The sequence below is a fragment of the Elephas maximus genome, chromosome 11 (genome assembly GCF_024166365.1).
Source record: "Elephas maximus indicus isolate mEleMax1 chromosome 11, mEleMax1 primary haplotype, whole genome shotgun sequence".
Lineage (NCBI taxonomy): Eukaryota > Metazoa > Chordata > Mammalia > Proboscidea > Elephantidae > Elephas > Elephas maximus.
The window spans coordinates 53,065,268-53,090,172 of NC_064829.1; the positions used below are offsets into that span (position 1 = coordinate 53,065,268).

Genomic DNA, 24,905 nt, shown 5'->3' on the forward strand with positions numbered 1-24,905 from the left:
AGAAGGAGATCATGGCTAGCTAGAATATTCAGGGAAAGTTTTGTAAAGGGCATGATATATGTGTTATGACTTAAGGGAAAGATTGGTTTCCAACAGGTAGAAGTAAAGGAGAAATAGCTTCCTAAACACTGAAAAGTGAATAATTATGATCAGCTGGTCAAAAGGTAAAAGAGCCAGGTGTTGTAGAGCAAAACTAATATTTGCTTTACCTGTTCTATAGGGTTGCTATGAGTCAGAATTGACTCAATGGCAACAGGTTTGTAGTGTGTGTGTGTGTGTGTGTGTGTGTGTGAGAGAGAGAGAGAGAGATTTATGGAGTATATCTCACTTTGCACATTTTATTATATGCCTGTCTCGTTCACAAGATCCACAAGTTGTGAGAAAATAGCCACTGTATTGGGCATTTGCCTTTTGGGCTACCCAGTGTCTGAACTCACTCACTTGGAGAAAGACAGATGTATCTTTTCTAGCTCCTGGGGGTTATACCACAGGTACTTCATTGAAACTTAGTCAATTGGCTATTTTTCCTAGCTTAAATTGGGAGCAAATAAAGCAAAGACACAGGGAGCAAGTTGGAAGGTCTTCTAACAGTGTTGGTGGTGTGCAACCCCTAGCATCTCAGAGGCAATTTCTACTGACCTAACCTGGTAACAGAGGTCAGATCCCTTCTTTGGCATCTCCTTGGGTGTAATTCTGGCAGATTTGCCCATCTTAACTTCTGCCCACTTTCTGAGACTAGTCCTTCAGCCTTCCCAATTATTCTTGGAGTTATCCAATATCTTTCCAATAAATTTCTCTCTGCTCGATTTACCAAGCTTTGTCTCTGCTGTTTCCAACCAAGGACCCTGACTATTAAATGTGTCTATACTTTTATCCTTCGTTGTTGATATAAGAAGCACTCAATTGTTGAACTGAATTCAATTGAAAAGTTTGTTGCCAGATTCTGGAAGGCTTTAAGTTTTAAGTTGTGTTTTGCTTGTCATGTAATGAGCCACTGTGAAAAATATTTTTTTCTCGATATTCTCTCTTACAATTTCACCTATTTCCAGCAAACATCACTCAAATAATCCTATAATCTCTATCTCCAGTTCCCATTTGCTTCATAAGTTTTACATTCACATATCCAACTGCTAAGATGAACTTTTTGTCTCGGTTGACTGGCTGTCAGTACTTTTAACCTAAAATTTTAAAATTAAGTATTTTACCTTATATCCTAAACCAGCTATTTTTCTTGAGTTTCTTAACTTTATAACATTCTTATCTGTGACCCAGGTTTAAAGCCTTAGACTCCTTTTTCTATTTCTCCTCAAGACTCATCATCAAGTCCAACCAAACTGTAGCTTGGGAACTTATCACTGGAACCCTGGGTTGGAGTACTAGTCACCTCAACTTTCCAATTCTTATAACATTCTGCTGGGGATTAATCTCTCTAAGGCACCCTAGGTGACATGCCCACAGTGATGAAGTGATAGGAAATGTAACTAGAGAAAAGGACTAGGCTGATATTACAGATATATTTAAAAGAACCAAGACTTGCCTGTGAGAACAGATGACTTGAAATTTACAGATGGCCTTGAGAAAGAGATTTCGGTAAAGTAGTGGTAGTGCATAAGCGATGTTAAGGGGTAGTGAGAAGTGGTATTAAAAGTGAGGGCTGGAAATTCAGACAATGTCTAGAGACTATGAAGAGAAGACAGTAATGAGAAGGGAGAGTAGGAGTGGAGAAAAGCTGTACATGTAATAATTATAAAACATGGAAACTGGAGTCAGACTTCCTGGATTCAAATCCCAGAACCGTTATCCCCACTAACTACCAGACCTTAAGCACACTGAGATTACCAATCTGTGTCTCAGTTTCTTCATCTCTAAAATGGAGATAATAGTAGCTTCCTCAAGGGTTGTTATAAGGATTAAATGAGTTTGGGCATAGAAAGCACTTCCAACAGGGCCAGTAAGACATAAGGCATCAGTAAATATTTATTCTAAAGGGTAATTTCTTTTTTAAGTCATGAAAGACAAAAGTATGTTTTAAGAAAGGTAAGTAAGAAGGCAAAATTCAAAATGAAAAACAGAAGAAAAAAATGTGACAGAGTTAGATCTTGTGAGGCAGGGAGTAGACAATGCAGCAGTCCAGGTTGACAAAGTTGGCTTTTCAAATGGAGATGGCACCTTTTATCCAAGACTCAGAGGAAGAGAAACACAGCTAAGAGAACATAATCATAATTCCAGGGTGAAGAGGAGGATGTAACAAACGAGTTGTACTGAGTAATCCATAGGTCACTCTGAATTGGCAGAGAAAGTGGCGGACTGTCCAGGGGCTGGACAGCAGATAAAAGGACTTTTGCAGTCTTCACTAGGACTCTTAATAACTGCTTTGGCCTCAGCCCAAAAAAGAGAAACTTAGCTGGTGATCTCACTCCTGGACCACCCATCTTTTCAATGTTTAAGTCCTCCCCTACCCATGAAGGCTAAGTAACAGGCATGCCAAATCACCAGGCCCAGAAAATTAGGTGCCATGGTTTACCACTTGCTTCTTTTTGTCAAATGTGTAGCATGCTGAGTAGTTAAAAGAGGGAGAATGGTAAGGGGTGAGTTCTGGACACACATTTACATGGCTTCTAGAGGAACCTCCATAAAATTTCATTTTTAAAACCTATGGGCCTTTCCCCAGTGTGGTTTGGAAACATTTACACATCCCAGATAGGTATGTAAATTGGAGAATTACATCACATTACACACAGATGTACACTTCGTCTGCTCTGGGGCTGTCTCTCTCTGAATATACCTTTTCACCAGGAAACTTTGCCAAGGAGTTGCTGAGAACCAGACAGACCATGGACCTTAAAAGGGGAGTTTTGCTCCTTCTCATTCGTTCCTAGCTCACAAGTTAGACTCAAGCCATATGTAGGTCCTGGGATCAATCAATTCCAAATGTCAATGTCTCAGAGGCCAACAGCCACCACTCTTTTGTCTGTAGAAATTGGCTACTGACATGGTGGTGCCATTCAATGGAAATCAGAGAACAATAAAAGCAATGTCTTATGATGAGAAAATTGGTAACCTCTTAGAAAGCTTTGGCATCTATCTTATTTCCTGCTAATAATAATCCAGCTGGTTGAGAGGACAGGCATCGTAAGTCCCATTTTATAAATAAGATAACTGAGACAAGAAGATACTTAACAAACCCCTCCCATGATTCCTAACATGCTTTATGACAACCTCCATGGACTGAGTTCTGTTTCTACTTCTCCAAAACACAACTAAGCAGGAAAATGTACTAGCTACCAAAATGTCTTGATAACTATGCAAGCAGGGATTGTAACCTAATTATCTTTGTATTCTCAACCTATAACCCAATACCTGGCATGGGATACTCACTCAGTTAAATATTAAATATCTAAAGATATCAGAACTAAATAAAATGGAGTACTTTATGATATGCTTTTTGGGGGTATTCTTGTTCTTGTCACCTCTGCTGAAATGAACAGACTTGATTTCATTACATCACATAAACTCAAAGGCTACCAAGAGAAACATTGACCCAACAGTAATAATAGGCAACTTTATTTCAAAAAATTTATTCATTCCCTGCCTAAACTCTATAGTTATTTCTCTAAGGATGGGTAAAATACACAGACTATATTCCCTTTTATAGATTTACTCAAGAACAGGAATCATGTCTTCTACTTCTTTCTGTGTCCCCAAGAATTGCACAAACTTCTACAAATATTTGGGACAAAACAAGTTCTGGATGACTATATTTAGAGTGCTAAACACTATGTCTTTAATGACACAGAACGCAATTAAATCATCTGTTATTATTGTTGTTGTTGTTGTTGAGTCGATTCTGACTCATGGCTGCTCTATGTGTTACAGAGTAGAACTGCCCCATAGGGTTTTCTTGGCTGTAATCTTAATAGAAGCATATCACCAGGGCTTTTCTTCCATGGTACCACTGGATGAGTTCTTACTGCTAATCTTTAGGCTAGCAGTTGAGCTCAAACTGGTTGTGCCACCCAGGGACCTTGATCATATCATAGGATCATAAATATTTTCTAGGCAAAGAAAATGTCCATGGTTTTGTGCTAGGTGTTATAGGGTATACAAAATTTTTAGGCAAAGTATTTTCTCCTCAGTGTGTTTGCTTATTGAAGGAAAAAGAAATGTTTGTGAACATAAGACAAGGAAAAAAAAAGTACACGTATGGCTTATAGGGGTTATAGGGATTCAGGAAAAGAGATTCAGGTGCAACAGTGGTCAGGGCTTCATTGAAAAGATGATCCTTAAGCCTCATCAAGAAGGATGCTACATCAAGACTGTTGCCATCAACCCATATCCCTGATCAGCCATATTCATTCTAGAGCTATACGTGTCCTGACCTGGTCTCATTTGGTTGCAGATGGTACAGTTTTGCAAAATACAACTCTATCTCCAGACTTCTCCTTTGAGAGCTGGTCTTTCATTTATTTTGCATTTTGGTTTTCCGGAAATACTCCAAGAACAATACCAATGCAGTCCAATAATCAAAATAGGACAGAAAGATAAGAATTAAGAAGGTTTGATTCCTAACAGCACACAAGTTGGTCAAGTGAGAGTGACAAAAAATGATTAATCATTCAGGACCCATGTTGTTGTTAGTTGCTGTTAAGTCCATTCCAACTAATGGTGACTCCATGTATACACAGTAAAGCTGTTCCATAGGATTTTCAAGGCTGTGATCTTTCAGAAGCAGATCACCAGGCCTGTCTCCCAAGGTACCTCTGGATGATTTCAAACCACCAACCTTTCAGCGCTTTACTATTGTGCCACTGTGGGTCTCTACAAAGCAAATCCCATCACACATTCACATGGAGATCCTAAAAGCCCAAGTCATTCAGACACACGGTGAAGCTCCCACACTCAAACCAATCAATGTATGCATATAAATATCCCAAAGTCAACTTTGTTTTTCCACTCTCATGGGAGGTACAAAACAACCGAAAAACTAATATTCCTCCTTAGAAAATCTCTTCCCTTACTTTGACGGGTTTAGCTTTCCTTTCTCCCAGGTCACTAAGGGCCTGAACACAAAACCACTTCCCAACTTACTTATGGCATCATTTTTTTTACCACCTTCCTATTGGCAGCTCATTAAATCTAATTTAGAAAGAAATATTTAGGTGCTCAGATTGGAATTATTTTTAACAAATGCAACCACCCTATAAAAAACAATTCACCCATAACTATCACATTAAAAGCAATTATTTGCAAATTCAGCAGCAACAATGGTAAGAATTAGGGAAGTTTGATTTTTTAGTTGTCTAAGGCATTCAGGGAAAATATAAACACATATGTATGAGGCGGTTGACACTATTCTGTCTGTGTTCTCTCTATGCTGAAAGCTTAAAATATAGGCTAAATCCTCCACTTGACCCTAGAGCCAAGAGACAGAAGGAAATCCACTGCTTGGAGCCTCCTTCACCCCCGACCCATCCACCCAAGCTCAGTTTCCAAAGACCAACACAAAAGGCATATTATATATCTTCAGCTCCATGGCCTGAAGGTACCTGACTGGAACTGGGAGCCTGTCCAGTTCAGACAGAAGGAAAATATTACCCTTCTATTTAACAAGGCAGTGCTGAAGGATTAATCATTAAGTAAATAGCAACAAGCCAGGAGAGACAGAGGCCCCACCCATGTTCTCAATTTTTCTGGGATTCAGGATGGAAATTATTACAGGGATAGTTTGAAAGGGGCTTCAGGAACAACCACCTTCCAGGGCAAGATGGAACAATGCGTGAAATCTCAGGCCTGACCCAGCCAAGAGGAAAGTTCATTTCCAGAGCCCTCCAGAGAGTATTGTTTTGCTAACAGCAGGCATCCATGCATAGAGTTGATAAAATCTGGAGAATTGTGGAGTCAGGACTTTGTGTTGCTGTGGCTTTAAGCAAGTCATTTAACCTTTCTGAGCCTTGACTTTCTCAACTTAAAACTGAACTTAGTATTTCTCTTATCAGGTGTGCTGTAATTGGCCACACATAGAAAGTAAAAAACCTCAGAAATCTTGGAATGCTTAAGTCTCTTGGTAGCTCCGTCCTGTGAAGACAGACCCAACCAAGTCCTGCTTCTCTTAAGAAACAAAAAAAATCTGTAATCTGAGTAAGTGGACCTGAGGCATTTGTCTGAACAAAATAGGGCATGTGCCTTTTCTTAGAAACTAGATCAGGCATTGCGTCATGAATGGCCTCACCTTGGAGTTGCAACATGCTTAGCCCAGTCCATGTGACTGAATGGTGTTGATAAGATAAAGACATTTCATGAAATGTATTATCTTAAAGGTGATTTCCTTTTTTTTTTTTTTACTTGAACAAAAATCTTTATTTGCCATTGGATTTAATCTGTCTCTTGTTTTCATTTGTACCTATTAATTTATTCTGACAAAAAAAATTTACTGGACATCTAAAGTGTGTTGAATCCAGTACTCAATACTAAATGCAACATGAGAGAACTGTGAGACACAATCTCTGAATTTATTTTTTTTTTACAATATAGTCAAGATACTGCAATGGGAAGAAAACATAACATAAATAAAATATGTAATTAAAAATGTAAGATGGAATTTGCATGCAGGCTCAAGAGTGACATCTCCAGAGGCTGGGGAAGAGTAGCCATCAGCACTGTTTTCCTGAATCTAGGGCAGCCTGAGAGGTGGCCATGGATGGAGGGAGGATGGCCCTACTGTGGTGCCCAACTGCTGAGGGTCAGGCTGCCCAAAAACATCACTTAGACTGCCAACATAGGTAGCGAAGACATGTGTAAGTCCATTCCCTCAGTGACACATTGGAAGGCCAGGTGGGCTAAGCCTTGGATGATGACATGAATCTACAGTCCTATGCACCAACCCTGGTCCAGACAGAGATGTACAACAAGGAGTCCTTACTACAAAGTGTCCATCAAGGATGAGGAGGCCTATGCCTGGTGTTAAAATTTTCAGATATCTGTTTTGTACAGTCCCACTAGAAGGTATTTGATGTGTAATTGAATGGCCACATCATCATGGTAAAGAACTCATTTTTCTTTGAGTTGGGCACAGGATAGCTCACAATAGGAAAATTCCCAAAAGTATCAAAAGAGGGAACCTGAGTACAGGGACAAGGAGTCCACCTTCACAGGGAAACTCTACACTGAGTTTGTCAGTGGGAAACAACGACAATCCCAAAATCTGTGTACTCTACATCATGGCTGGGATGGTGGATGATGTGCCAAAGCTACTGCCTCATCCAGGATTGGATAAGAAAGAATAAAAAGGAGAAAGAGAAAGATATGATGAAGGGTCTAATTTCAAAAGACAGACCAATAAGAACCTAGTTCAGTCACCACTACCACCACCACTTCCACACCTAATCTCTCTGCTTAAAAGAAAAGCAGCCTCATTTTTCCCATCCTGGCAGCCTTTGGGATCTCCATTTCAACTCACTTTTATCTCTTCCAGTTGTAAAACCATAGTGTCATTCCTAAATGGGGTGGAAATGATAGGGAAAGAAACCGAACATGGTTGGCCTCAGTTTCTGTATTTATCAAAATGATTAATGAAACTAAAAGAAGTTTAAAAGAAATATATATGTATATATTATCATATATATTCATTATATATATATAAATGAATGAATGGCAGAATTTGTTTAAGTGTTAAATGAGTAGATTAAAGCTGTCCCAGAAGTGTGATAGTGACAGCCTAGAATCAATAGATAAAGTTCCACAGAGGAAAGGAGCGATTAAATTTTGGTTTTGAAGAACAGGGAGAAATAGGATAAACAGATCATGCATGACCATGTATGAGGATGTCCCAGAGAGGGGAGCTATTTCAGTTTAAGCAAAGCTTAAATGAGTCTCATATTTGTGGGAGGTGAGTAAGAGCCAATACTATCTCCTGTCTCCAGACATTCAGAATGTGGTCAACAATTCCAGGAACACAGCCTTCCAACTCCTTCCCCTTTTGCCTTGCTCTTGATTCTCCTTATTTCCACATTTGGGTCACTTTACCCACCCCATTGCCATCGAGTCAATTCCGACCCATAACGACCCAATAGGACAGAAGAGTAGGAACTGCCCCATAGGGTTTCCAAGGAGCAGCTGATAGATTTGAACTGCCAACTTTTTAGTTAGCAGACGATCTTTTGACTCCTTAAGTCACTTTGGTAGGAAGGTTTCCCAGGATGTTTAAGTTAGAATGGCCCTTTTATATTTCTGGCTTAACAGCCATCCTATATTCCTCTAATACTTGCTTATCATCTGTCCTCTTTGCTAAATCTTACATGTTGGCAAGTAAAGGGTCTGCCATATGTACAGGTATATACCCCAAATATGCCTAGCATAGAATATGTTTTCAATTTATTGAATGAAAGAGCAGGTGATGATCAGATTTTCAAGAATGAGATCTAGCTTGCAAGGAGTAATATTACCAATATAAAGATGAAAAAAATATGTTTCAACTGTTCCAGAATTCAGAGTCTAATGGTGGTTGGGAAGACACACATGAAGTGAATTACAAGGTAATATTATGAAGAGTTTAATAGACACACATAGTGCTGTTAGAAGCATGGAACGAGGCATCAACACTGCTGGTAGGGTCAGGATGGACTTCACAGCGTAGTTGAGTGCTTTGATGAGTCTTAAAGGAAGGGAGGAGTGCTTGCTCTTTAGCTATCAGAGGGTAAAGCACAGAATTTGAAGTTTGAGTAGTGTAGGGAGAAGTTGATTAAATTGGAGTTCAGAGATGCTTTGAATTTCAGCCTTTGTTTTATCTACAGCGAGACACAGCCAGAGCATATTGTCACGACTTGAAGTCTAATTTGCTGTAGATTGCAAGTTCCCAAAGGGTAAGGACCATGTCTTTAGTGTGTTCTCTCAGAACTTCATGCCTTGTGTGCTGTGGGTGTTCAATAAATATTTAATAATAATGAGTTGATTAATTGAGAGCATTCATGTTCCGTATGTATGGGTAGAGCTCTCTTTTCATTTTAATTACTATTGCTTTAATCATCATTAAATAGCATTTCTTAGATGCAATTTGATTAATTGTTAAACACTCTGGTGATCTGAGATTCTAGCCTTAAGGTAAATAGCAGTATCAGAAAATAACCTTCCTCTTACTGCTGGGGAATGATTTTGTGACACTGCCTGTATAAAATGAAGCAGTCAAATTCTGGAAGGACAGTTACTGACAGTGGCACCTGAATGGGTGTCATAAAGCATCTGTGAAAGTGGCAAATGTTGGAAATACCCTGGAAGGAATTAGGAATCCAGTGAGTGTTTTATCGCATGGCAGAGGGTGAAATAAAACCAGAAATAGGTCTTCCAATAAATGTGGCATGGAGCTGAGGGTCTCCTGGCTTGATGATGGCATCAGGGAGCAGATGATCACTAGTCTTTTTAGCTGGTAAGCGAATGTGCTCCAAATCAAGTAAACCCAACAAGACTGAGGTGAAATACAGAACTACACCTGCATATCTGAACATCTCTGCCTACCAGATCCACAAAGCCCAGACTGTTCTAGGCTGAAAAAGGACAATCTCACCTCAGCTGAGCAAAGTGGACAAGGAACTCATCACTTCTTGGCCAGCATAGCCTTGAGCACACAGAACTCTAGTACAGAAGAGGTAGTATCAACCTCTACTGTGAGTCTTAGCCAGATAATAGATCAGAGGTGAAGAGACATACAAGTTGGGAGGAAGGAGGAAACAGAGCAGGAGTGAGAACACTTAGAGCTTTGTTATAAGCATAACTGGAGAAAGTATTTATGAAAGCAGGAAGACCAATTTTCTGCCTTGGGTGATACCCAGGGTCCAACGTGGAGTAGGCTATCACTACAGACCACATATGAGTTTAGATTATCTTAATTCATGTTAATAGGCATTTAATATTGGTTTTCCTTCTTCTATTTTTGTCACATTACAGTCTATTATGCACAAAACATCCAGAGTGGTATTTTTAAAATACAATTCATATTATATCATCCTGTGTAAAACTTCCCAATGGCTTCCAACAGTATAGATCTATGATTATTGTAATACAGGGGTCTCAAACTCAAAACCCTAAGAGATCATATCGTAAGTGTTACACATATAAGAATGGAGGGACCTCTCAGAATTAGAGAGCATGTGGCCCATTTATAGAGTGCTGTTACTACTTACTTCCAGCTATGTGTTGCCATGTGGAAATGTAAACCCTGGTTGCCAGATCTTGTACTTTTTCAATACAACCTGAATATCTAACTTTTCATGTGAAATCTAATTTGCAATGTTGGATCAAGTTTATAAAATACAGTTCATGCCAAGCAAAATGTATCAGTATCACAGTTCTGCCTGCTACATGCCAATTTGCCCCCTCTGGGAAGGAGCCTAGGCCAGACTACAAATGGTATCCAACTAAAGGTACCTCATGATTATTGGCACGTTGTTCTTGTTAGTTCCGACTGATAGAGACCCCATGTGTACAGAGTAGAACTGCGTTCCATAGAGTCTTCAAGGCTATGATCTTTCAGAAGCAGATTGCCAGGCCTGTCTCTGAGTGAGTTCAAACCACCAGCCTTTTTAGGCTAGGAGTTGAGTATTTAACCATTTGCACCATCCAGGGACTCCATGATTACTGTCATAAGGATTAAAATTGTAGGAAACATAACTAGTGTTGTGAAAAGCAAATGGCCAGGTCAGTTGGTTAAACTTGGACTTGAGATAGCTGGAGAGTAGCAGCAAGCTCTGATCAAAAAAAGGTTAAGACAGGAGAGCCCACTGGAACCTGCAGAGGGTCACAGCAGCAAAGAGAAGTCCAGAGAGCTATAGATTCTTCAGTAACTTCTGAAGCAACATGCCAACCTAATTTATAAGTCATTTAATAGCTAATAAGCCCCTTGTTGCTTAAACTAGCTACAGTGGATCCTTTTTTCTGTAACTGAACAGTGAGAGATACAGTGGCTTTTTCTGGATCCGAAACTGAGAGACTGGGACAATGGAAGAAAGACTACAAGAAAGGGAAAGTTGGGGAGATGAGAAGGGTATGGATGAAAGAGAAAGAAAACATTCTGTCTTTCCTTAGAGGACTTGAAATAGACAGTATGACAAGAGGGAAGCAGCACCGAGACAGGCTAGAAAGACTTCAGTGCATCCACAAAGTAACAAGCCAGTATAAATAAACATCTGAGTTGAGCACAGAAGCACTGAGTGGGCTGTACCATCAAGGAGGATGCTGGAGGAGGGCAGCAACCTGCTAGGAGGTGAGAGCTTCCAACAAGCTCACTGAAAACAGAAGGATTAATTGTACAGCATTCCCATAACTGTTTAGATGAATTCAAATCATCTGTGTGCATGTTTTCAACACTGTCACAGAGAGGAAGCATGGGCTTGCGCCATTGGATATCATGCCTGCCTTGCTTGTGAGCCAGGGCCACAGGGGCTGATGCCAATAGAATGCAACAGAAATGCAGGAAAACACACACCATGGCACGAACAAAACACAGGTCATCCTGGAGCTAGTTTTTGGACAGTGGAGGGACAAAAATGCCTCCCCAGCAGAAAATCCTAGGAAAATCCCAGAGAGTGAATTATTGGAAATTGTCTTCTAAGTGGAGTATCAGAATGATTTACAGAGCCATGGCAAGATCTTGGGTTTTGCAATGCCCTGAGTTTCCAGACTGCCCTTGCCAATTTCACACCAAGGATTAGCCAGGGAAGAGGGTGATGGATGTGGAATAGAAGAGAGGGGGGAATGGGTGTGTTTCACCAGAGTTTATAATTTTTTCATTTGTTTATGTATGTGTTCTTTTCCTTTATTTTTACCTGACCTATTTCACAAAACACTGAAGAGTTATGGGTGACGTATTTAGTGCTTTTCATACTTTTTTAAAAGTATGTGCTGGTAATCATTATCTTGATAACGTATAAAGTCTGTCTCCCATTCTTCTTCCTTGCTCATACTCCCTCTCTATTGAATTTGTAAAGAGCTTTTAATAAAAGAAAACAAAATACATAGACATCAAAATGCTTAACACTCACAGCATCATTGTCATGCTGAAAATTGTTTCAGTCACCCATTGAAAACGCTCATCATCGTAAAAATCACACCACCTCCGTAAACTGTATTGTGGAAGAAAAAACACACATCTCCCCAAGTTGATGCTCCTGCCTGCAATGACTCATAGGCAGCAGTTATAGGCTACAATTTGCTGTCAGACTTTCAGGTTTTAAACCCTTGGGTGGGTTGATTTCACTTGTCCTTTCTAAAGTTACAGACTCTGGCATCTTGGTGCTTCAGAGACTTCTAAGTAGGGGGTAACTGCAATGCTGTAAAAAGCAAGAAGGGAAAAGGAAGGATTAACTCTTACAGCTTTTCAATGCAAAGGTCCCTGGGTGGTGCAGACAGTTTGCACTTGACTACTAAACTAAAGGTTGGTGATTCAAACCCCCCACTGGCTCCACAGGAGAAAGGCCTGGTGATCTGGTCCGTAAAGATTACAGCTTAAAAAACCTCATGGAGCAGTTCTATTCTGTCTAACACATGGGGTCTCCATGAGTCAGAATCTACTTAACTGCAATGGGTTTTGTTTGGTTTGTTTTCCAGTGTGCATTAGCATAAAAATACAAATGTAGTATTTATGTTTTTCAGTTTGGGTGTTATGAGAGCCAGCCTAAACATGGCAGGTTAACTTCATCTGAATCCCTCTGTTACCCAAAGAAGGTCCCTCTTGGTACAGCCTCTCTTCAACAAAAATACACCAATGTGAGGAGGGAGGAAGAGAGTTTATTGCAAGTGCACAGGCAAGGAGCAAGGAGGATACCTCAAATCAAGCTCCCCAGACAAAGGGTGGCAGAACCTTTTATACCATCTCTCACAAGAAAGTACATACAAACATTATGGACTACGTAGGTTATCATGGCATAGTAAGACGGATCACATATTTTCTTTGGCATATAGGCTAGTAAACTGGGTTTGACTGGCTTAAGCCACACACAATGCTTTGAGGACAATGGACAGGAGGGAGCAGGTTCCCTCTGGTCTGAGCAGCTCCCAGCTGAGCCACACCCACCGGCCGCCATCACCTAAGGTTTTGTTTGCTAATGGATAGGAGGAACAGGTAAGCAGCTTCTGGCTGCATTGGCAGTCACCTCTACAGTCCGTGTCACAGGATTCTGCACAACATGGGTGTTGTTTACCTTCATATCATCACGGAAGTTTGGAGGTGGAAAAGCCGATAAATGTTTGACAAGGTGTTCACAATCCAGACCTCCAGATCTACTATGCACACCCCTCACCATCAACATTTTCATGAAGTAGTTTGCTTCCTTTTAAAATGATTCATCAATAACAAAGAAAGTGTGCATGAGTGAGCTGGTCCATGCACAATGGGAGATCTGTGGTTCACTTCACTCTGAACCCCAGAAAGCCCACTACAAAGCTAGCCCCTGGGAATCTAAGACTCTTCAAAAATCTGCTTCTTGCAAAGTTGATGATAACAATAATGGTAAAGATGCTAGTTATAACCATAAACCTCTAATATCAATAGCATGCATTGTATACGCCTTTTAATGTTTTGCCCCAAGTCCTAGAGGTAAGGTAAAGATTTTTGTTTTAAATAAGCCTATGAAAATGACAAGACTTGACACAAATTACACCAAAAGGCAATAAAATAATAGGCTAGACTGACAAGTTTTCAGAAAAGACTTTCTGGATGTTCTAGGACCTCTTGTCCCTGCTCCTTAGGGGAGCAGGGATGTTGTTGTGAAGGGTTGGGAAGGGGATTAGGAGAGAAAGGGACCAGTAAAATCTCCAGATATTCCTTATTCTCCCAGTCTATTTTTCAAGATAAGTATTCCATGGTGAAGGTGTTGAAGGAGATGGACACTATAGACTGAGTAGAAAAGAAATGGGGAGTAGAAATGGCAATAACAGTAAGAATTTTTTTTCCAGAAGGTTCTTCCATTCTCTATCGCATTGTACTTTCATCTCAAATATGTGAGGTTAAAGCAACAGTTATTGTTATCCCTTTTTGTAGATAGGGAAGCTGAGACTCCAAGAAGTAGAAATAATTATCCAATCACTGGGACCAAAGCTAGGTCAGTGTTCTTTCTATGAAACCACGGCTGGAGAAAATGCTTTCCATGGAGAATTTTATATATAGTAAAATCTGCAAAAGGCAGAACCTGTGTAAGTCAGAAACCCATCAGAGAAGGAAAACTCAAATATTTTCCACTAATCGAGACCAATTGAAAAGTGGTAAGACTGCACCCTGTCAAAGGCGGAAAACTTTCGAGGCCCAGAAAAACAAAGCAATTCTGTCAAGTTCTGGCTCTCACAGGTTTCACTGTATATATAGTTTCAAAATTAAATAAGTAGATTTTAGAATTCGTTGCATTTCCTGGTATTCTGAATCCCTTCAGCGTAATTGACTTAAGCATATCTTGGAAATATAGCACTGGGCTAGAGGCTTTGTATGGCTCATCTGGTTCTAGCATTCTATGAATAAATTGGAGAGGAGGGGAAAGTATGCCTGCTGGTTTTGGTCTCCTCAGGCAGGGCTCTGGGGGAAGAGGGTGCGGTGCTTTGGGGCCAGAGCCTCTGCACACAGGGCTCTATCCTGACCTCTGAAGGCAGGCCACAACTGGAGCTCCAGGAGGGAGTGATTGCATCACTCCAGCCTTAAATATTAGAAAACACTCCAGCTGTCTCAGTCTTCCTTGCAAATCCCTTATTAGTTTGGGCACTTATCTAATCTTTCAGGAAATCTTTTATGTTTTTATTATATATCCTCTCTGGGAATAAGTAAAATGAAAATTTACTTCCCATTGCATTAAGTGGAATAACTACTGATTTATCTTAAACTTACCATATTCAGTTTCACTATCTCAAAGCAGATCCCCTCATTCTCATATTCCAGACATTTGGGGGAAGTTCTCTTTTTCCATCTGTTGCATGGGTATGTGATTTGTCTACTATCTCTGATAAGTCTTCCTCTGTGAAACCACAGTCCCGTGGTCCCTCATCTCTGGGGGTTCATTAATTCAGCAATCAATTATTGAGTACATTCCTTATGGAAGTCTCAGGGCCAACAGTGATGACAGAGATAAGCAAAGCACTCTCCGTGCCCTCAAGTAGTTCACTCTTTAGAGGCAAAAACACAGCTGAGTGGGAGTGAGAGTGGGAGCTGAGCCTAGACCATCAGAACGTGATTTGAGCTATAAGAGAACAAGCAGAATATGTGGACTTCACTCTAAGGAGAGCCCTAGTATTGATCAGAGTTCTTTGAAAACAGAATTGAACTCTGGATTACTAAAGTATAAAAAATAAGAGATTGGATTATTTAGATGGGTCTGGGAAAAGTGCAGGAGATCAAAAACAAGTCTCAGAAAGCTAGGAGCAAAGGCTGACCTTAGGATTTGGAGAGCAGGAACTATCATCAGAATAAACAGGCTCCAATCATTCCTGGTGCTGAATCACTCCACTTTAAGGCATGATTTCCAAAGAGAGAGTCTTGTTCGCTCAGCCTCAGACCTATGCCCACCCCTTTTCTAGGGGCGACCAGATCACTTTTACAAACATCTCATTAAGATTGCTTCTTGCTATTGGGGGATAGGAAGTTCCTACAAAATAGAAACATCAAGGTGCTTACACTGAAGCAAAAAGTAGCTGCCAGGTGTCCATAAGAGGAACTAGAATAGGCTGGGAGGCTGGGGAAGACTCTTGAGAGGAAATGGACAAGAGCAAAAAATTTCAAGAAAAGTGAGACTTAGTGTGATGAGTAAGAGAGAAGGTAAGGAAAAAGAAGTTACTCTGAACATTCCAGCATCAGGACAAAGGCATGGAGCTTTTGATATGTAGGGGTGGAATCTCTCACCTTCCATCCAAGACCAAGGCATGGAAAAGAAGATGACAGAAAACCACGGAAAAATTCAATACAAGACTCAATGTGACAGCATGGTAAAGGGGGGCAAAAAATAAGTGTAAGATGTTGCCTAACACATAATTAATGCTTAATTAGAAATGGTTCTATTATTGTTACAATCATATCAGTGCCTTCATCATAGATTTGTCTGAGAAATTCAGTGGTATAAAGGATGTTAAATGGCAGGCATATTGTAAATATGTTTCCAGCTTATTCCCCACCTCCATCTCCATTCTTGCAGTTGTTGTTGTTTTGGGGTGCTGTGAAGTCAATTCTGATGCATAGAGAACACACATGACAGAGTAAAACTTCCCCACAGAGTTTTCTAGGCTGTAATTTACAAAGACCAGAAGTTAGAAAGCCAAAAGGGAAGAACATACTCGATGTTTCTCAAGCCGAAAGAACTGAAGAAAAAATTCAAGCGTCAAGTTGCAATACCAAAAGATTCTACTGGGAAAATTTTGAAGGAGTCAGGGAACATTGAGAGAAGATGGAAGGAATACACAGAGTCACGGTACCAAAAAGATTTGGTTGACATTGAACCATTTCAAGAGGTAGCTATGATTAAGAACCAATGGTACTGAAGGAAGAAATCCAAGCTATACTGAAGGGAATGGCAAAAAACAAGTCTCCAGGAATTGATGGAATACCAATTGAGATGTTTCAACAAATGGATACAGTGCTGGAGGCGCTCACTCATCCATATCAAGAAATTTGTAGGCAGCTACCTGGCCAACCATCTGGGAGAGGTCCATATTTGTGCCCATTCCAAAGAAAGGTGGTCTAACAGAATGTGGAAATTATCCAACAATGTCATTAATATCACACAAAAGTAAAATTTTGTTGAAGATCATTCAAAACCAGTTGCAGCAGTACATGGACAGGGAAATACCAGAAGTTCAAGCCAGACTGAGAAGAGGTCGTGGAATGAAACATATCATTGTTGATATCAGATGGATCTTGGCTGAAAGCAGAGAATACCAGAAAGATGTTCACCTGTGTTTTATTGACTATGTAAATGCATTTGACTGAGTGGATCATAACAAATTACAGATAACATTATGAAGGATGGCAGTTCCAGAACACTTACTTATGTTCATATAGAACCTGTACATAGACCCAGAGGTAGTCTTTCAAACCAAACAAGGGAATACTGTGTGTTTAAAGTCAGGGAAGGTGTGTGTCAGGGTTGTATTCTTTCACCATACTTACTCAATCTGTATGCTGAGTAAATAACACAAGAAGCTCGATTATATGAAGAACACAGCATCAGGATTGGAGAAAGACTCATTAACAACCTGCATTATGCAGATGACACAACCTTGCTTGCTGAAAGTTAAAAGGACTTGAAGCACCTACTGATGAAAAGCAAAGATGTCACATTGAAGACTAAGGTGCACCTGACCCAAGGCATGGTATTCAACCACATCATATGCACGTGAAAGCTGGAAAATGAATAAGGAAGACTGAAGACGAATTGATGCCTTTGAATTGTGGTGTTGGTGAAGAATATTGAATATACCATGGACTGCCAAAAGAACAAAAAAACCTGTCTTGGAAGACCTACAACCAGAATGCTCCTTAGAAGCAAGGATGGCGAGACTGCATCTTGCATACTTTGAACATGTTGTCAGGAGGAATCAGTCCCTAGAGAAGGACATCATACTTGGTAAAGCACAGCATCAGCAGAAAAGAGGAAGACCCTCAATGAGAAAGATTGACACAGTGGCTGCAACAGTGGGCTCAAGCATAACAACAATTGTAAGGACGGCACAGGATGGGGAAGTGTTTCTCTCTGTGGTACATAGGGTCGCTATGAGTCAGAGCCAACTCACAGCACCTAACAACAACCACAATAACAACTGATGAAGATGAAAGACCACAGCCTTCAGTGTGGATTACACCTCAATATAAAGAAAACAAAAATCCTCACAACTGGACCAATAAGCAACATCATGATAAAGGAAGAAAAGACTGATGTTCAAGGATTTCATTTTACTTAGCTCCATAGTCAACACCCAGGCAAGCAGCAGTCAAGAAGTCAGACGATGCTGTGCTCAGCCAAATCTCCTGTAAAGGACTTCTTTAAAGTGTTAAAAAGCAAAGATATCACTTTTGGGACTAAGGCACGCCTGACCCAACTCACGGCATTTTCAGTGGCCTCATATGCATGTGAAAGCTGGACAATGAGTAAGGAAGACCAAAGAAGAAATGACTCCTTTGAATTATGATGTTGACAAAGAATATTGAATATACTGTTGGTTGCCAGAAGAATGAACAAATCTGTCTCAGAAGAAGTATAGACAGAATGCTCCTTGGAACCAAGAATGGCAAGACTTTGTCTCACTTACTTTGGACGTGTTATCAGGAGGGACCAGTCCCTGGATAAGAACATTGTGCTTGGTAAAGTAGAGGATCAGTGTAAAAGAGAAATACTCTCAATGAGATGGATTGGCACAGTGGCTGCAAGAATGGGCTCAATAATTGTGAGGATGGTACAGGACCAGACAGCATTTTGTTCTGTTGTACATAGGGTCCCTATGAGTTAGAACTGACTTGTGGGCACCTAACAACAAACAATAACAAATCTTTATGGAAGAAGATTGCCAGGCCTTTCTCCCATGGAGCTGAGGGATGGGTTGGAACCATCAACCTTTCAGTTAGCAACCGAGCACTGAAATGTCACACCACCAGGGCTTCTTCATTCTTGCAGTAGTATATCAGAATGATTGCAAATGGCACGTGACCTAAGGTGATTTTGCTGAAAACAGAAAGAAGAGACTAGAAAAGACATACTCAGTGAACAAGTAGATTGGGGGTATGAGGAAAGGAAGTAGAACTGCTGCTGAATTTCTGATGTGGGGGCTTAGGTAGATATTGGTATTATTTACCACGATGGGAAAGGTGGGTTTTGGGGAAAAGATGTACTCAGTAAAGATCTTGCCGATGAGATGTGCAGTCAACTACGGCTTCATGTTCGGTTTGGATGGCAAAGGAGTGCCTCTGGTGGTGGAACTGGGGGCGCTGGCCCTCTCCAGCCCTTACCAACGTGTATGTGAACTGGCTGGAAAGTGTGAAGACTGCTGTCCTGAGGCACAGAGCTCCGAGCTGACAATGAGGGTACCTAATTGCATGACCTGCTCTGCTGAGTTCCTTGCTCTGATTAAGCCATACTTAACCCTTTTAACCCTTATCTGGAAACCCTGGTTGCATAGTGGTTAAGAGCTACAGCTGCTAACCAAAAGGTCGGCAGTTTGAATCTAATAGGCGCTCCTTGGAAACCCTATAGGGCAGTTCTGCTCTGCCCTATAGGGTCGCTCTAGGTCGGAATGGACTTGAAGACAAAGGTTTAACACTTATCTGCAGAAATTCACATCTGATTATATTATCTCTATTAAATGAGTTTTTTTCCAAAAGGAAAACGGAAGGAGGAAATTAAACAAACAAACAAAAAAAAGGAAACAACCTCAGGGGAATTTTAATGCCTGAAAAGCATTTCCCCCAGAACACCTGGGGTTCCTGGGATGTGAATAGTTTCCAAGCCCATTAAAACTAGTCAGGGGGACCCAGAGCCAAGTCCAATCTCAGCGCTGCAAAGTCAGCAATGAATCATAAAGAATAAAGGAGAAGTCAGACTGGAACTGTTACTAAACCCAAGGGGCTTTTTTTTGTTGTTGTTGTTACTTAAGTGTTTCAGATCTCACAGCATCTGTCTGTTCAAATATCAGCTGGGGAATTTTTTTTTTTTTTTTCTGGTTAAAAGATTTCCTGATTTCTTATAATAGTAACTAGCATTTCCCTGTGCATTCTAACTCATTTTCTAGACTAATTTTACTTCTTTTTAATCTTCCGATAAGTTTTTGGAATGTGGATTATCTTCTTTGTTTTGAAACTAAGCGTCACATAAGATGGGTTATATTATCCATTGAGAAGGTTAGAAAGAACCAGACACCAGGGCTTTTGACTCCTAGTCCAGTGCTCTTTCCCATGGCCTCACCTCCAAGTGTTAGGTTGGAGGCTTCCCTTCCCCCCTAAGGACTGATACACATCAGCTCATACACATGCTAACAGGCCGTGCAATCAGTGAGGAGGCTCTTAACATCTACCTGCTCACTAGCCCAGAGAATATACTGAGCAGCTCAGGTAACAGTGATTACAAAGGTCAGTTGACATGTGGTTGTAGAGTTTTGCAGAGCAATCGTCAGGTACAGACTCCTTCCCTTTAGAACTTTTCAGCTGGATCAGGGTAACACATTCCAGGGTGAGACTTGGCCTCTTGGAGTACTGTGGCTTTGTGTTCATGATACTCATCTTTTAAACTATTTTACTCCATATGGGACCCAGAGATATGTCAAGTGGTGGAATTGGAAAGTTTTGCATTAGAAGATACCACAGAGGGAAAAAAGCCAATTCTTTAAAAATTTATAAACGAGGAAACTTAGACCTAGGAAACTGAAACCACTTGCTACAAACCAAGTAGCTAATCAGTGGCAAGTTTTGTAGTAGAATGCAAGCCTCGACTCTCAGTCAGTGGTATTTCCATACACAGCATATGGCAGTGAAGGCTATACCAAAGTGACCGCATTCATTTCTCACTAATCAAGTCAGCAGGAAAACTCAGGTTTAAGAAATAACAAATTTGAAACAGCCCTCAAGGCACCACTCCAAAGCTGGTCTGTGCGACTGGGAGCTTGTGCTCCTGAGTTCTGAGTCAGACAGAGCCATTCATTCCAATGACTCACATTTCAACGTTAGCCCTCCTGCACATCTCGCCGTATTTTGTAGGAGCAATGCCAAACAAGCAGGCAGACAGGCTCAATGCAGACCATAAAGCAGAGAACCTGCTCCTGTCTTCTTGTCTGGGGCTGCTGAGAGTGGTTACCTGCCATGACTGATTAACATACGTAAATATGTCCCTCGTACTCACCTGTGGAAACCCTGGTGGTGTAGTGGTTAAGTGCTACGGCTGCTAACCAAAGGGTCGGCAGGTCGAATTCTCCAGGCACTCCTTGGAAACTCTATGGGGCAGTTCTGCTCTGTTCTATAGGGTTGCTATGACTCGGAATCAACTCGACGGCACTGGGTTTGGTTTGGGGTTTTACTCACCTGTACCTGCTTTAGAGGAAGCCAGAGTAGCCAATTGCCTATCGTGGAGTGGCTCAAGGAGTAGGTACTCTTACCCCAAAACATCCCCACTGATAAATCAAAATGTCTAAAACTCCAAATAAAAAATAGTTCTTCGATTCTTGAAAGATTTTTGTCTTTCAAGAGTCACCTACTGAAATATACATCCTCAGAAAAGAGAAATGAAATGCACCTAAGGGAGCAGAGGCTACTGGGAAAGGGCTGAGAGCAATGAAAAGGGACATATAGAAGCACCAGAAACCGTATTCACATCTTTCAGCCATCATCAACTTTTATTGAGTTCTTAATGTATACCAGGCACTGAGCTTGCTGCTGGGGAAACAAAAACGAATGAGGTAAAGTCTCTGGTCTCAAGTTCAAGGGTCTAACTAACAGCCAAGCAAAGGAAAATGATGTGAGCAATCACAACACTATTCAAAAAGGGTTTTAATGGTGATAGTCTCATTGTGCTACTCTGGAAATGCAAATGACAATCACCTAATAATGCCCAGAGAGACAGGTGGTACTTGCTGAGGAAGCGATGCTCAGGCTGAGTTTTTGCAAAGAGGAGATGCTCACTATGAACCGAGACAAAGGTGGTGTTTTAGGCTGAAGGAACAGCATGGACAAAGGCACAGAGGCAAAAGCGGCAAGAATAGCAAGCAAGTTGGTAAAAGTATAATGGTGACAACACAGACCCTCATTTTAGGGTGACCAACTACCCCAGATTTCCCTGGACTGAGGGGAATCCTGGAACATGAAATTTTTATTCTAAAACAACGAAAGTCTCAGGTAAATGAGAATAAGTAGATTATCCTCCAGAAGGTCACCAGAAGGGTGCTTATGTTTGGAGGAAAGTAGGAAAAAAAAGTGGTCTTGCGGAAAAAGGACTAGACCAGGACTCAGAAGACCTGAGCCTGGACTTGGTTTTACCACTGTTTTTTTTTTTAGGAGCCTACCTGGAATCAGTTTTCTCAGCTGTATTGCAAGGGAGCTCTGATATGATTTCTGGTTCAAAAACTCCATCATTCTAAATGCCTCAGGAAGTTATCGAAGAGAGGTAGAACTGCCTGTCGGAACAATTGAACATTCCACAGAACAACAATTTTAAGAGTGAAACCTTTCATACACAGGTCCCCTGGAGCCTTCTCCAGGAGCAGAGAGAGACCCTACACAGTGGAGAGGGAGAAATCTAAAACACCACATATTGCTAAGTGGTAACCATGATGACCATAACTATGGCTATATCAGCACCTTGTATTCAAAATTAGACTCTAAAAGGCTTAGGTCACTATTTTGTGACTAATCATCAAAATGATTTTTAAAAACAATCAGTCCCTGTTTGTCATGACTATATGTTATTAGGTTGTTGTTAGGTGCTGTCCAGTCGGTTCCAAATCATAGTGATCCTATGCACAATAGAATGAAACACTGTCCAGTCCTGCACCAACCCCATAATTGTTGTCAAGCTTGAACCCATTATTGCAGCCACAGTTTGTCAATGCATCTCATTGAGGGCCTTCCTGTTTTTCACTGACCCTCTCCTTTACCAAACATGATGTTCTTCTCCAGGGACTGACCCCTGCTGATAACATGACCAAAGTATGTGAGACGAAGTCTGGCCATTCTTGGTTCTAAGGAGCATTCTGCTATACTTCTTCCAAGACAGATTTGTTCATTCTTCTGGTAGTCCAGGGTATATTCAATATTCCTTACTAATACCATAATTCAAAGGCATCAATTCTTACTCAGTCTTCCGTATTTATTGTCCAGCTTTTATGTGCATATGAGTTGTCATGGATTGAATTGTGTCCCCCCAAAATATGTGTCAAATTGGTTAGTCCATGATTCCCAGTATTTGTGATAGTAATTTTCCTCTGTGTTGTAAATCTTAATTTTTGCCTGTGGTTTCTGAGGGAAGACTGGATCATGCTGAAGAGGATTAGGGTGGGATGTAATGCCCTTGCTCAGGTCACATCCCTGATCCAGTGTAAAGGGAGTTTCCCTGGGTTGTGGCCTGTACCACCTTTTGTCTTACAAGAGATAAAAGGAAAGGGAAACCAGTGGGGCGGGGTGGGGGGGCAGGGGTGGACATCATACCACCAAGAAAGCAGCACTGGGAGAGCAGAGCATGTCCTTTAGACCCCAGGTTCCTGCACAGAGAACCTCCTAGTCCAGGGGAAGACTGATGAAAAGGACCTTCCTCCAGACCTGACAAGAGAAAGCCTTCCCCTGGACATGATGCCCTGAATTTGGACCTGTAGCCTACCAGACTGTGAGAAAATAAATTTCTCTTTGTTAAAGCCATCCACTTGTGGTATTTCTGTTACAGTAGCACTAGATACCTAAGACATGAGGCGATTGAAAAATACCATGGCTTGGGTCAGGTGCACCTTAGTCCGTAAAGTGACACCTTTGCTTTTGAACACTTCAAAGAGGTCTTTAGCAACTGATTTGCTTAATGCAATCTGCCGTTTGATTTCTTGACTGCTGCTTCCATGGGTGTTTATTATGGATCCAAGTAAAACGAAATCCTTGACAACTTCAATCTTTTCTTCCTTTATCATTATGTTGCTTATTGGTCTTGTTGTGAGGATTTTTGTTTTCTCTATGTGGAGATGTAATCCATACTGAAGGCTATAGTCTTGGATCTTCATCAGTAAGGGCTTCAAGTCCTCTTCAGTTTCAGCAAGGTTGTGTCATCTGCATATCACAGGTTGTTAGTGAGTCTTCCTTCAATTCTGATGCTGCATTCTTCTTCATAAAATCTAGCTTTTCAGATTATTTGTCAGCATACAGATTGAATAGGTATGATGAAAAGATACAGCCCTAACGCACACCTTTCTTGACTTTAAACCACCCAGTATCCCCTTGTTCTGTTTGAATGGCTGCCTCTTGATTTATCTTCAGGTTCCTTATGAACACAATTAAGTGCTCTGGAATTTCCATTCTTCTTAATGTTATCCATAATTTATTATGATCCACACAGTCAAATGCCTTTGCATAGTCAATAAAACACAGGTAAACATCTTTCTGGTATTTGCTGCTTTCCGCCAGGGTCTATCTGACATCAGTAATGCTATCCCTTTTCCCACAAATTTTTCTGAATCTGGCTTGAATTTCTATTAATGTACTGCAGCCATTGCTTTTGAATGATCTTTAGGAATATTTTACTTGTGTGTGATATTGTTTGATAATTTCCACATTCGGTTGGATCACCTTTCTTTGGAATAGGCACAAATATGGATCTCTTCCAGTCAGTTGGCCAGGAAGCTGTTTTACAATTTTCTTGGCACAGATGAGTGAGCACTTCCAGTGCTGCATCCATTTGTTGAAGCATCTCAAATGGTATTCTGTCATTTCCTGGACCCTTATTTTTCACCAATGTCTTCATTGCAGTTTTGGACTTCTTCTTTCAGTACCATCAGTTCTTGATCCTGTGCTACCTCCTGAAATGATTGAACATCGACCAATTCTTCTTGGTGCAGTGACTGTATATTCCTTCCATCTGCTTTTGATGCTTCCTGCATCATTCAATATCTTCCCAGTAGAATCCTTCAATATTGCAACTCAAGGCTTGAATTTTCTCTTCAGTTCTTTAAGCTTGAGAAATGCTGCATGTGTTTCCCTTTTGGTTTTCTAACTCCAGGACTTTGCACATGTCATTATAATACTTTAGTTTGTCTTCTCCAGCAGCCCTTTGAAATCTTCTGTTCAGCTCTTTTACTTCATCGTTTTTCCATTCACTTTAGCAACTCAGCATTTAAGAGCAAGTTTCAGAGTCTCTTCCAACATTCATTTTGGTCTTTTCTTTCTTTCCTGCCTTCTTAATGACCTCTTGCTTTTTTCATGTATGTTGTTCCACAAA

The 24,905-nt window shown here is 40.7% G+C and overlaps 1 pseudogene; it reads left to right on the forward strand.

Annotated features, from left to right (window-relative positions):
* The first annotated feature begins 2,992 nt into the window (after positions 1-2,992).
* On the forward strand, positions 2,993-7,477 carry LOC126085744 (malectin-like; annotated as a pseudogene).
* The last annotated feature ends 17,428 nt before the right edge of the window (positions 7,478-24,905 follow it).